Raw genomic sequence first — 10,959 nt, forward strand, 5'->3', positions numbered from 1 at the left:
TCCATGAGTATACTAAAAAGTTGTTTAATATACATATGATACCCAACGTGAATACAAAAGTTGAAAGTTACCAATAAAGATAGAGTAATAAGTTCCAATCAAAGTCTCCCATGGACAATTTGCCAGTAATGAGCTATTGACAATAAATACAGAGAGAAATAAATTTCAATCAAGAAGCTGAATAGGAGACAAACTTATATAGCTCAGTTAGAAACATATAATGAAAGTTAATTTCCCACTATAAGTAAATATAGAACAATACTTTCATGGGCTCATTACACTCACCTTCTACTTGAGGATTTCAAACACTGTCACTTCTCACATTAAATTTCAGTACTGGCAACATACATCTTTAACAATATAAATTAAATTAGCTACACTCATTAAAGTAAATCAAAAATTTATACAAATTGATATACAAAAAGGCTGAAAAATACATCACCCACAAATTCTCTCCGCTATAACATCTACTTTTCTTTAAGTTGTACGGATCAGCTCAGGGGTGAACTCTCTTATATATGCCAGTATATAATATGATACACCGGCTGTGCCCATTTCTTGAGATGAGATGAACAACCTCAAAACTGTGCTACATATGCTGGTAACCTCCAGACTTGACTTCTGCAATGCGCTCTATGTGGGGCTGCCTTTGTACATAGTCTGCAAACTCCAGTTGGTACAGAATGCAGCAACCAGGTTGGTCTCTAGATCATCGAGGAGAGACCACATCACGCCTTTGCTGATAGAACTACACTGGCTGCCAATAGGTTTCCGGGCAAAATACAAAGCGCTGGTTATAATCTATAAAGCCCCAAATGGCTTTGGCCCTGGGTATTTGAGAATGTCTTCTTCATTATGAGCCCCACTGTCCATTGAGGTCATCTGGAGAGGTCCGACTCCAGTTGCTGCCAGCTCAGCTGGTGGCCACACAGGGACGGGCTTTCTCAATTGCTGCCCCAAGATTGTAGAATGCTCTCCCTACTGAAATACGATCCTCCATATCTCTGACAATTTTTTAAAGGCACTTGAAAACCCACCTCTTCACCCAAGCATTTCCAGCTTTTTATATGTAGTTTTTGTCTGTTTTGAATTTTTGATTGTCTAAATTATTTTAAGATTTTTGTGTATGTTTTAACTTGGTTTATGTTATTGTTAACTGCTCAGAGGTGAAGGTTTGGGCTGGTGTACAAACTTATTTATTTTATTATTTATTTAAAATATTTATAAATTTGACAAATAAATAAATATACCCCTAGACCTGGGAAGAAAGCTGGTCTTGTGGTAGCAAGCATGACTTGTCCCCTTAAGCTAAGCAGGATCCACCCTGGTTGCATACAAAAGGGAGACTAGAAGTGTGAGCTTCCTTAGGGGATGGAGGCTCCAAGTTCCTACCCTGGCATCTCGAAGATAGGGCTGAGAGAGATTCCTGCTTGCAACCTTGGAGAAGCCGCTGCCAGTCTGTGTAGACAATACTGAGTGAGAAAGACCTATGGCCTGACTCAGTATATGGCAGCTTCCTATGTTCCTATGTACCTAGCAATGGAAACCAGTACAACTGTAACAGTCATAGCTCATGAGCTTATTTCTGCTAGTCCGTCTTCTCCAAAAAACCAAACTGCCAGAAATGATGTATATATGTGTGCTTCTTCAGGCAGAACAGACTATTGTGAGAGTCCCAATGTAATTCCCAGTATAATGCTGGGAAATATTGCTAGATGTCAATTGAACATCTAGTTCAGTTTGCCCGGTTTTCCCAGTTTGATTCGAATCCAAACTGGGCTCAAACTGAACTGAGCATGTTCAGTTTTGGCACCCCAAATGAAGGGCCTGGCTCACCTCAAATTTGAGCCAGTTCAGGCTGTGTTCAGGGATGCCAGGGCCTGTTTTGTTTTTTAAATGGCAGACCTACTGCCTCCAAGGCCCAGGGCCTCCAAGTCTGCTGTGGCCACAGGGGGTGTGTGTCTCTGGTGGTCCCCCAGGCTGGCCTCCCCCTGGTCTCCCGCAGGCCCTTCTGGCCCATTTTCCAACCATTTTGGCCCTCCCTGAGTTTGCAGCAGTCATTTAGAAGGCTGTCATGCATGTGCGTGGGCCTCTGAACTGGCCACCGTGAATTCAGAGAGGGCAAAATGGGCCAAAACTGCCCATGGGAGACCAAGGGGAGGCTGGTGGAGGGATTGGGAACCACCAGAGACCCCCTGCGGCCATAGCAACACCCCCTGAGGCCTTAAAGGTGATAAGTCCACCATTTTTAAAAAAACACCCAACTGGCCCCGGCCTGGCCCAGGGGGTTTTGCTTGACCTTGAGCTGAACTGAGCCCAGTCCAGCTCCAAGGTGACCCTTGGACTGGGCTGGCTCGTTGGTGATCTGGCTCAAGGTCTAGCCAGTTCCCTACTGAACTGCTCTTTTACTGAGACATTGGTGCATGTATGTAGAGTGGAGAGACCGATTCACTGAGTGGGTTCAAATAACTGAGGAAACTGTTGTGAGTATGGCTGAACCCACATATGTTCTCCTTCCCCTGTCTCCTTACAGTCCCTGCTCATGATTTGACTAAGGCTTAAGCTCACAGTTTGCCTGAACCTGCGGCTGTATTTTACAAACCAGGCCACAATTAAATCACATTTGAAGCAGAGGTTGAACTTTGGTTTCAAATGCAGGTTTAATTGGAAGTTGTAAATCACAGTTGAAGTACAGCACTGGGTTCAGATGAGCTGTGGAACCATGATTTAACCAAACCATGATTTTGATGTCATTCACACATAACAGGAAACTGGAGTTAAACGTGGCAGAGGTTGGATTTCTTGGACGTTCAAATGAATGGAACCTCTGTCCCATTCGAAAAGTGACCTGAGGTTTCCCTCTCCAAACTCCTATTTGAACCCTTGGATTGTTGTGAATTTCACTAACTCTACCTGAGGTTTGAGTTTGGCAGCATTACATATGATCGCTGAACTGGAGGCAGCCTTCTCTGAGACTGGAGTTGAGAGAAGGAAGCTCCTCCCTCTCTTGGTTCCGATTGGATGTCATGCCTGACCTTCAAGCGAAGGAGGAAGCCAGGCAGCAAGTTGCCCTGCCTGTTCAGCCAATTTCCCCTTGCTGCAGTTTCCCTGACTGCAGTTCGGGTCTTAGTGGTTACATCTGAATGCGTGCAGGTTAGCGCATGGCGGGGTGGGGGGGGTGGGACGGATAAGGTAGAACTTCAGGTCCATTGGACCCTTGCTTCTGTGTTACATGTGAATGTGGCCTGAATCAGACATTCCAAAGCCCAGGGACTTTAAGGAAATCTTTGCCATAGCAAGGTTGTGAAGCCATTGTCAATGGTGACATACAGAAAATCTCTGTGTATATGTGTGGTGAGGCCTAGTATGTTCTGAGAACATCCTGAGTTGCACTAGCTGTAACAGTGCCTACTTGGTGCCTTCAGGGTGCATAATTGATGTCATTAACTCAGCACATTCTGGAGGTCTCATGTTATAGCAGCTGCTTTTGACTCTATTTTGGAGTAGATGGTCAACACAGAATACACCAGATTCCAGTATTTGTGCTGGATGCCTTGGTGAAATCTGAACAACTTTTGTAGAAAGGAACCAAATGAGTCTGGTTATCTCAAAAACATGGGACCACTACTCAGTGCAGAATCTGGTACTTTCCCATGGAAGAAACATTCCTTCCTCCACATAAAAGAATAGCATGAATGAAGAAGGTTGAACTGAACCATTCTTCTTGATATCCTTATGAGCTTCTGTATGTAGGCAGAACCTCTCCCTCCCCTCAACCTCAAATGGTTACTGTCAGTTTTGCTATCTATTGTGCTGCTTGTATATACTGTCCTTGAGTCATGAATCACAATTTTTACACTACTGCTCTAGCATATGAAGGGGAGAGTCTTCATCTATAGTGTGGAGAGAGATGGTCCAAATGCTGCTGGATGGAGAGTGTTGTTTTTTTAACTGCACCTTGCATCTAAGGAGGGTGACCTAATGTGCAAAAGTATGTACTTTTCACTATCATAGGCAGGGGCGGAGCTCCCAGTGTTCCAGGGTATCCCTGGAACATGGGCTCTGCAGCCTCCTGAGGGCCACCTCATTGCCTCCCCCTTCTACCTGCCTGGCTGCTTCTCCTGCTGCCTGTCCATCATCCATTTGCCCACCTCCTTGCCGCTTCCTCCTTCTCTGCCCACCTGCCACTGGCCAGCTCTTCCTACTCCTGAGAAGAAGCAGGAAGTGTTCAGAGGGAGCAGGAGATGTTCAAGCAGGTGACTGAAGGTGAGTCTGGGCAAAGTGTGGGGTGGGTGAGTGGGGGCTGTGAGCGGGTTGTACACAGAGCATGCACTACTGGGGGTGGGGAATCGCATGTGTGCGTGCCACTGAGGAGGGGGCTGAATATGGGCCACTATGTTCATAGGCTTAGTTCAGATTAAACACTGATTCTGGATTGATATCCTGGCTTGTTAACAAATTGGTTTAAGTTGGCTTGAGCTTGTTGGGCCACTGTGAGCTTCCTGCTAAGATGGGATAGAAATATTTTAGAGAAATAAACAAACCACAGTTTGCTGAGTTTTGATGCAACAACACCTTGAGGTTTGTTCTAAAGTAGGAATATGCTGAATCTCCGCCCTTCATGCACGAATGGGAACAGGCAACACACAAGGCCAGTTCCCTGGGCAGATGCTGAGTGGACAGGACCCATCTCCTAGCTGGTCTCTGACTTCCTTTCCTACCCCCACCTTCTTCATGCTCTGTCCCCACACCCTCCCTGATGCCCTCGGTGCTGTTAGTGCTGTGGCTGTTCAGGTGGGAGCCCTAATCCTGGTTTCTCAAGTGCCTAATCCCCAAATAGTAAGTAAGTGGTGTGCGTGGCAGTTGGCTCAGCTGCAGTCAGGCAGGCCTGACATAGGGAACTCTATGCAATACCATTAAAAGCTCCCTCTCAGGAAAACAGAGAGTTTGGTTGGACCAGAAGAAAGCAGAGCCTGTACTACTGAGAGGAGGGAGGCGTTCGCAATAGAGGAAAGGCAGGCATCAGACAGGCTTTGAGCTCCTCAGCTTTTCCCCCTCTCCCACTTTATTCCTAAGCCAGCATGGGCTAGTCATTTGTTGGTCATCCATTTGGGCTGGTCATTTGACCTGGTGATTGAGCGTGGCTCAAGTAAAGCTGAGGCTCCACATTTGTCCGCTAGGGGGCACCAAAGTCAAACTTCTACTAGGGCATCAAAAGTTTGAACCACACCTCCATCTATAAGTACACAAGAGTATCCCTGCTTTCATCTGTGAAATGTTGGAGGGCAAGACAGGGGTAAGAGTATCTAATCAGCAATTCTCTATATGTATCAGATGACTTTGACACACAAAGCAGCTCTTGTTCTAATACACCATAAAATCCTTTTTAGCAATGCTGTGATATCCATTATTCAGAAGAATACATTGTTATACTTCTCATAACTTTACAAAATAGTAAGAAGGAGATGGTAATGTTAAATGACTGAACCAGACTTAAGAGCTGTTCCTTCCAGGCTGAAAACATAATAGACAGGAGAACAGTGAAGAAATGCCGTGATAGGGAAAAAATGTTTTTTTAAATGATAAATTGATTCTCCACTGGATGCCACTGTTGGCCCACAAAGCCTTGTACCAAATACGGTTTCTTTGGCAGTAGAAGCATTTCTCATGAAAAACAGTAGATATTTTCTTGACTCAAAATTCCTGCAGGGAAAATGGCTGATTGTGATAGAAGGTGCTTCAAAAAGTGAACGCTTATTCTTTTAACTAACTTCGCATACAAATGGCCTTCACACAACAACATTTTGGTTTGACTGTGACTAGTTTGAATACTTTTATTCCCAATGGAGCTGGTAGGTGAGCCTATTTGATTTTAACAATATAAGCTTTTTAAAAAGGAAAACAAAGGAAAAGAACATAAGTGGCCCCACATCATTCTTTATTCCTCAACAAATAGAAATAGAAATAACAGTAGAAGTATTGTTTCTATTAGGCTTATGCATGTCAGTTAATCCTCATCATTTATATTTATTTGTACTTTCCTTTTTCTCAACTGGGTGAATTGTGGCTCTGCTGGCTTGATAGATCTGTAGGAACCATCAACTTCAGCCCCCACAGGCATATCTTCATGTGTGGGAGCGGATCACCATAGAATCCACTTCTCTCTTGTTTCTTTCCTGGATCTCCTAAGGCTACACAACACTCTGAAGTGTGCTGGGAATTCATTGCAATGGGAGGCTGGTGCGCAGCTCCCACACATATGTAGTCATCAGCCCTTTCCTCAGGACTCATGCTCAGAGCACAATAAACCAGAAGGGCCAATGATGTAGGGGACAATGATGGCGGAAGAAATATGCTCGCTACTTCTTGTGTGTGTAGATCGGCTCATACTTTTTCAAAATGAAAAAAATGCTACAGTGAGTGGTTGGCATCCTGACTAACAAAGCATGCACACTTCAAGGACCTACAGGGGGTATGAAAGAAGCCCTCACGGCTCCCCCATTCACCTGCGTGCATGCTGTTGTGCAAGAGCCCTTGATGTCTGTAGCATTCCCTGAGTTCCAGGGGGTCAGCGACATGTTTCTGATCTTGCATAACCCTTCTGGAGCATGGGAGCACTCTAAGGGCTCTTGTGCTACAGCACGTATGCAGGGGGAATGGGGGTGTTGCAAGGGCTCTCGTTGCACCTCTGCAGGCCCTTGAAGTGAGCATCCTTCATTAGGATGTAAGCCAGGATGTCCTGTGCATGTTACTATCTCTTTTTCCTGTTCATGGTCAGAGGTGCACCTGGGTAATTTTGGAGTCTGGACCTAAAGGCATTTGGAGGCCCCCCTTCCCTGCAAATTAAGCATCATTATGCTCAGCCGGACGACCACACCACCTGGGACAGACTAAAGAGGATTCCCCCCCCCCCAGGCCGGGGCTGTGGAGGCCCTGGACCTAGGCTCTGAAGTCCAGGGGTAAGAGCGCCTCTGTTCATGGTTTGTCCCTATTACAGCAAAGCCCTTTCATTCTGAGCCCAATTCATTGGCTAGATTTTCTGCAGAATTCTATCCCATCTACTCAGAAAAAACAGCACAAAACAGCCCAAACAACTAACTCATTGACCAGTTTATGTCAAGTGCATAAGTCAGATCAAAAGAATGAGTCAAATCAAAGTGCATAAGTCAAATCAAAAGAATTTGCCTTATAAGCTGCTGCTGCTTATAAGGCAAAACAATCAGCACAACAAGCAGTCCAACCACCTTAAGATACCAAATAAGCCAAATAAGTTGATTTGGACCAAGGGTCTCCCAGTATTGGAGCAGAATACAGTCCTGGTTCAGGCAGAGGGTTGGTTTGCCCTTTAAAGAAGACCGCATTTTATTCAAGCGTACAGTCTGTGTGAATGGTGGCTGTGTATGTGAGAGGGTGCTAAAGATGGTTTTGAGAGGATATAAGAAATATTTGCAACATTTGAAATATGGAGGGAAATCAAGCTCTGGGCAAGCAGATAAGTATGTAGGCAGGCAGGCAGGCAATTAAGCCACACAGCCTGAAGCACAGCTTGATGAGAAGCTGCCATATAAAAGAGCCAGGCTGAAGTCTGAAGCTTTTAAGGGTTGGATGGAACATGATTGGCCCCTTTTGTCAGCTGACAGCTGCTGAGTGAGTAGCCACACTACTGCTTGTTTTCTGGTCTGCTGCAGACATGGAGGCACTTCTGCAATACAGAGAGCAAAGTACCTGAGTCTGCTTACCAAAACCCCCAGTTTAAGGTCCCTGGTGACATCTCATATTGAGTTCCCTTGGCTGAGTTACATTTATGTATAACTAGATCTTACATTCTTCTGCTTGAAAACAAAGTACCAATATATACTGGGGGGTGGGGGGGAGAATTCCTGATTACATTTTTCTAACAAGTTCTATCTTTTGCAGAAAAGTGCTGGAAAGATAGACTCAGTCAATATTTGTCTCCTTTCCCTCAACAGGATGTTATTTAAGAGTTTATATTTACTTTCCTTCTTTGCTGTAAACAAAGATAATAAAGACACAACTTGGCAATAAGGGGACACCTGGAGAGAACGAAATTGATTTTAATTTGGCGAGATGCTCTGGATCATCTAACTCAGATGCTGTTCATTTGAAGAACTATAGATATTTTTGACCCAAATGCTTTCCTTTCCAAACAACGCAGCTCGTAGTCCAACCCCTGAGGCTCAGAACCCATCACCATCTTTGCATGGGGAAGAGCAGGCACAGCAAGCACAGGATCTTTCTGCTGGATTCCTAGTTAAAGAAGTACAAGCTACACAGTTTTTGGCTGGAATAAGAGAGAGAAATGGCCATTACAGCCATGTCTCTTGTGAGAAGAGGAATTCCAGTACACAGTATGGGCTTTCAACACCAACGTTAATAGGCAGCAGAAGTTTGCCTATGCCATCACTGTTTGCCTATCACTGTCATCAACAGGCTAGTCTGATGCCAATATGATGCTGATGGAAGCAGTCATTAAATGGACAATAGAGCTGGTGAGCTCACAGAAGATGAGAATAGAAGGAGAGTTAATAGAACAATCATGCAGACTCCATCTATAGAAGATCTTCTATTGGTTCTCAAGAGATAGAAGAATGGAAAGTACAGCTAGGTCTGGGTTGTAACAATAAACTTAGTGAGTATTTGGATCATCTAAATAAATCTAGGTGAACTGGGGCCTTCAAAGCTTCTGGGAACTATGTGTCCAAGCACCAAGACCACTGGCTACCATAGCAGAACTGTTGGTATTTCAAAGAAGAGGAGCATTGCTCGCTCACTCTTGCTCTAAAACAAACAAACAAAGCACATGTACAGTGTCATGTCAACCTGCCTCCCTGCCCAAAATTGCCGTGATTATCTTCATGTGATCCTATGCCTTCCATGTGACTTCTACATTCTTAGACTTCTTTTAGATGTTCATCTTACCAGCATGATTACATCTTCTGCAGGAGCTATTCCCACATGGACATCTAAACACTTCTAGCCATGTGGGTTGCTTTAACAACTGTTAATATTCTACAACAGTTGATTCTGTTGTAGAATCTGTTAACAACTACACAGATGATGCTTAGCCTCCTTGGGAGTGTGCCACTTGCAATATACAGTATCTAACTACATAATTACAGAAACCTGCAACTTTTTAGATGTTCTAACTGCATGGAAGCAATTCTGCCACACACTGAGAAGAGAAGGGGCTAAATATTACTGGAGCAGCACAGGATGTAGCCACAGGAAGGGCTCCATCTCTCCCATAATGTAAACATCAGTCCTTATCATATGCAAAAATTGTACACAACAGGCATGGGGAACATGAGAAAGTTATTCAAGTATTTGATCTTTATTTATGGAAATGTTTGAAAATTAATTATGCAATCTACATCATCATGCAGATGTCTTTTAAGCTCAGCATCACTTCTTCCTGTTTTTTGGATTGGTTTGGTCTGGTCAGGTCTATTTTCTTTTTCATACTTGCACTTGGTAGACATAATATTGTTTTGTAGAGTTACTAGGCAGGATGGGAGGGATAACTTTGTAAGTGTGAGCTTGGGGAAAGGGGCTGGGATATAGGATAAAGCTGACATTGGTCATGTGAAATGTTTATTTCTAAATTGTTTTTTAAATAAAATGTAAAGTATATTTAAAAATAAGCCCTTAGTGGGAGATTCAGCCATGCACATGATTCTTGGGTTAGTATGGCAGTCTCTACTAATGTATAATGTCTGGATCAGAATTACAAGTGCTTTTGCTCAAATGTTTTGCTTAACTGTCCGGTGGATCGGAACCAGTGTCTGTCTTTCAAGGTCATGGATATATTCAGCTGCGCTTGATGATCTGGGACATAATAGCTCCTTTTTAATCACCTGCTGTGGTATTTCCGGTACTTCACTTGCAGTTATGGATTTAAGAAGCATTGTTCTTCCAAAGTAAGCTTTCCATAAATAGTAGAATAGGAGTCTGTTAAATTATGAACACATTAAATGTGGCTTTCACGTGTCTTCTGATTTTTAAACCTATTAACTAGACAATACTGGTCCTTCTTGAAGATTGCTGACTCTCAAATATATATATTTCCTTTTTAATCCCCGTAGAATTTCAAGGCAACATTATGCATATTATGAATATAGAAAATGTAGCTGCTGAGACCACTAGCTGGTCATGTTGAAAATTAGATTTAATTCCCCTATTCCACAAGGTAGGCTTTGCTATTCTAATTCTTCTCTTTCCCCCCCCCTCTTAAAAAGTCCTACTTCAGTATTTTACCCCAAACTGGATTTCAATGATATTTTCATTAAATGTGCCAGGGATTGTTCCCTAAAAGGAGAGCCTGCGTGTCTGTATTGTGTGCTTGTGCATATCTTTAAATCATCCATTCATAGTGTTGTTAATAGTATGTAGGACTAGTCAAGACTCTCTCTCCTAGCATGTGTTCCTAAGGAGTGTCTCATCGTTGGAGGTCAAGTTGCCCACAATTTAGGAATTCACAATGCAGAACCCTCTTCTCCGGAAGCTCAACACTTCCTTCTTTATATATCCCTTTTCTATCTTTTTTAGTCAGGAGATGAGGCTATTCTTGCGAACAGCCAAACCCAGGCTAGGGCAGTCCAGCCTGGTTTAGGCTGCTCATGTTGAGTGGTGGGATCACTCCTGATCCCATCGCTTCGGCTCCACCTAACCATACTTTTAGCCCTAGCCTTTAGCCAGGATTAGGAGTGCAAATATGCCTTTAACCCCAGCACCAGGGCCGTGCGTATGCTTGGGTTGCGTACAGTCCAAGCATACACTGAGTCAGGCAGCAAGAGTGCCCAGCTGAGGGAGGATCCCTCAATGCACTGCTCTCCTGGCACGATGCATTGTAGGAAGCCGGAGGACTTCCTCCTCCAATTCCCTGCTCCATCACTCCTTGCTTTGCCACTCATGTGCCGTGGCAAGTCGTAGAGCGAACTG

The 10,959-nt window shown here is 43.9% G+C and overlaps 1 long non-coding RNA gene across 1 annotated transcript; it reads left to right on the forward strand.

Moving 5' to 3' along the window:
• Positions 1–7,611: 7,611 nt before the first annotated feature.
• LOC128327050 (uncharacterized) lies at positions 7,612–10,008 on the forward strand. Its single transcript, XR_008308427.1, has 2 exons — positions 7,612–7,647; positions 7,971–10,008. It is a non-coding gene; the product is annotated as an uncharacterized LOC128327050 (long non-coding RNA).
• The last annotated feature ends 951 nt before the right edge of the window (positions 10,009–10,959 follow it).

Source organism: Hemicordylus capensis, chromosome 5, assembly GCF_027244095.1.
Source record: "Hemicordylus capensis ecotype Gifberg chromosome 5, rHemCap1.1.pri, whole genome shotgun sequence".
NCBI classification, from domain to species: domain Eukaryota; kingdom Metazoa; phylum Chordata; class Lepidosauria; order Squamata; family Cordylidae; genus Hemicordylus; species Hemicordylus capensis.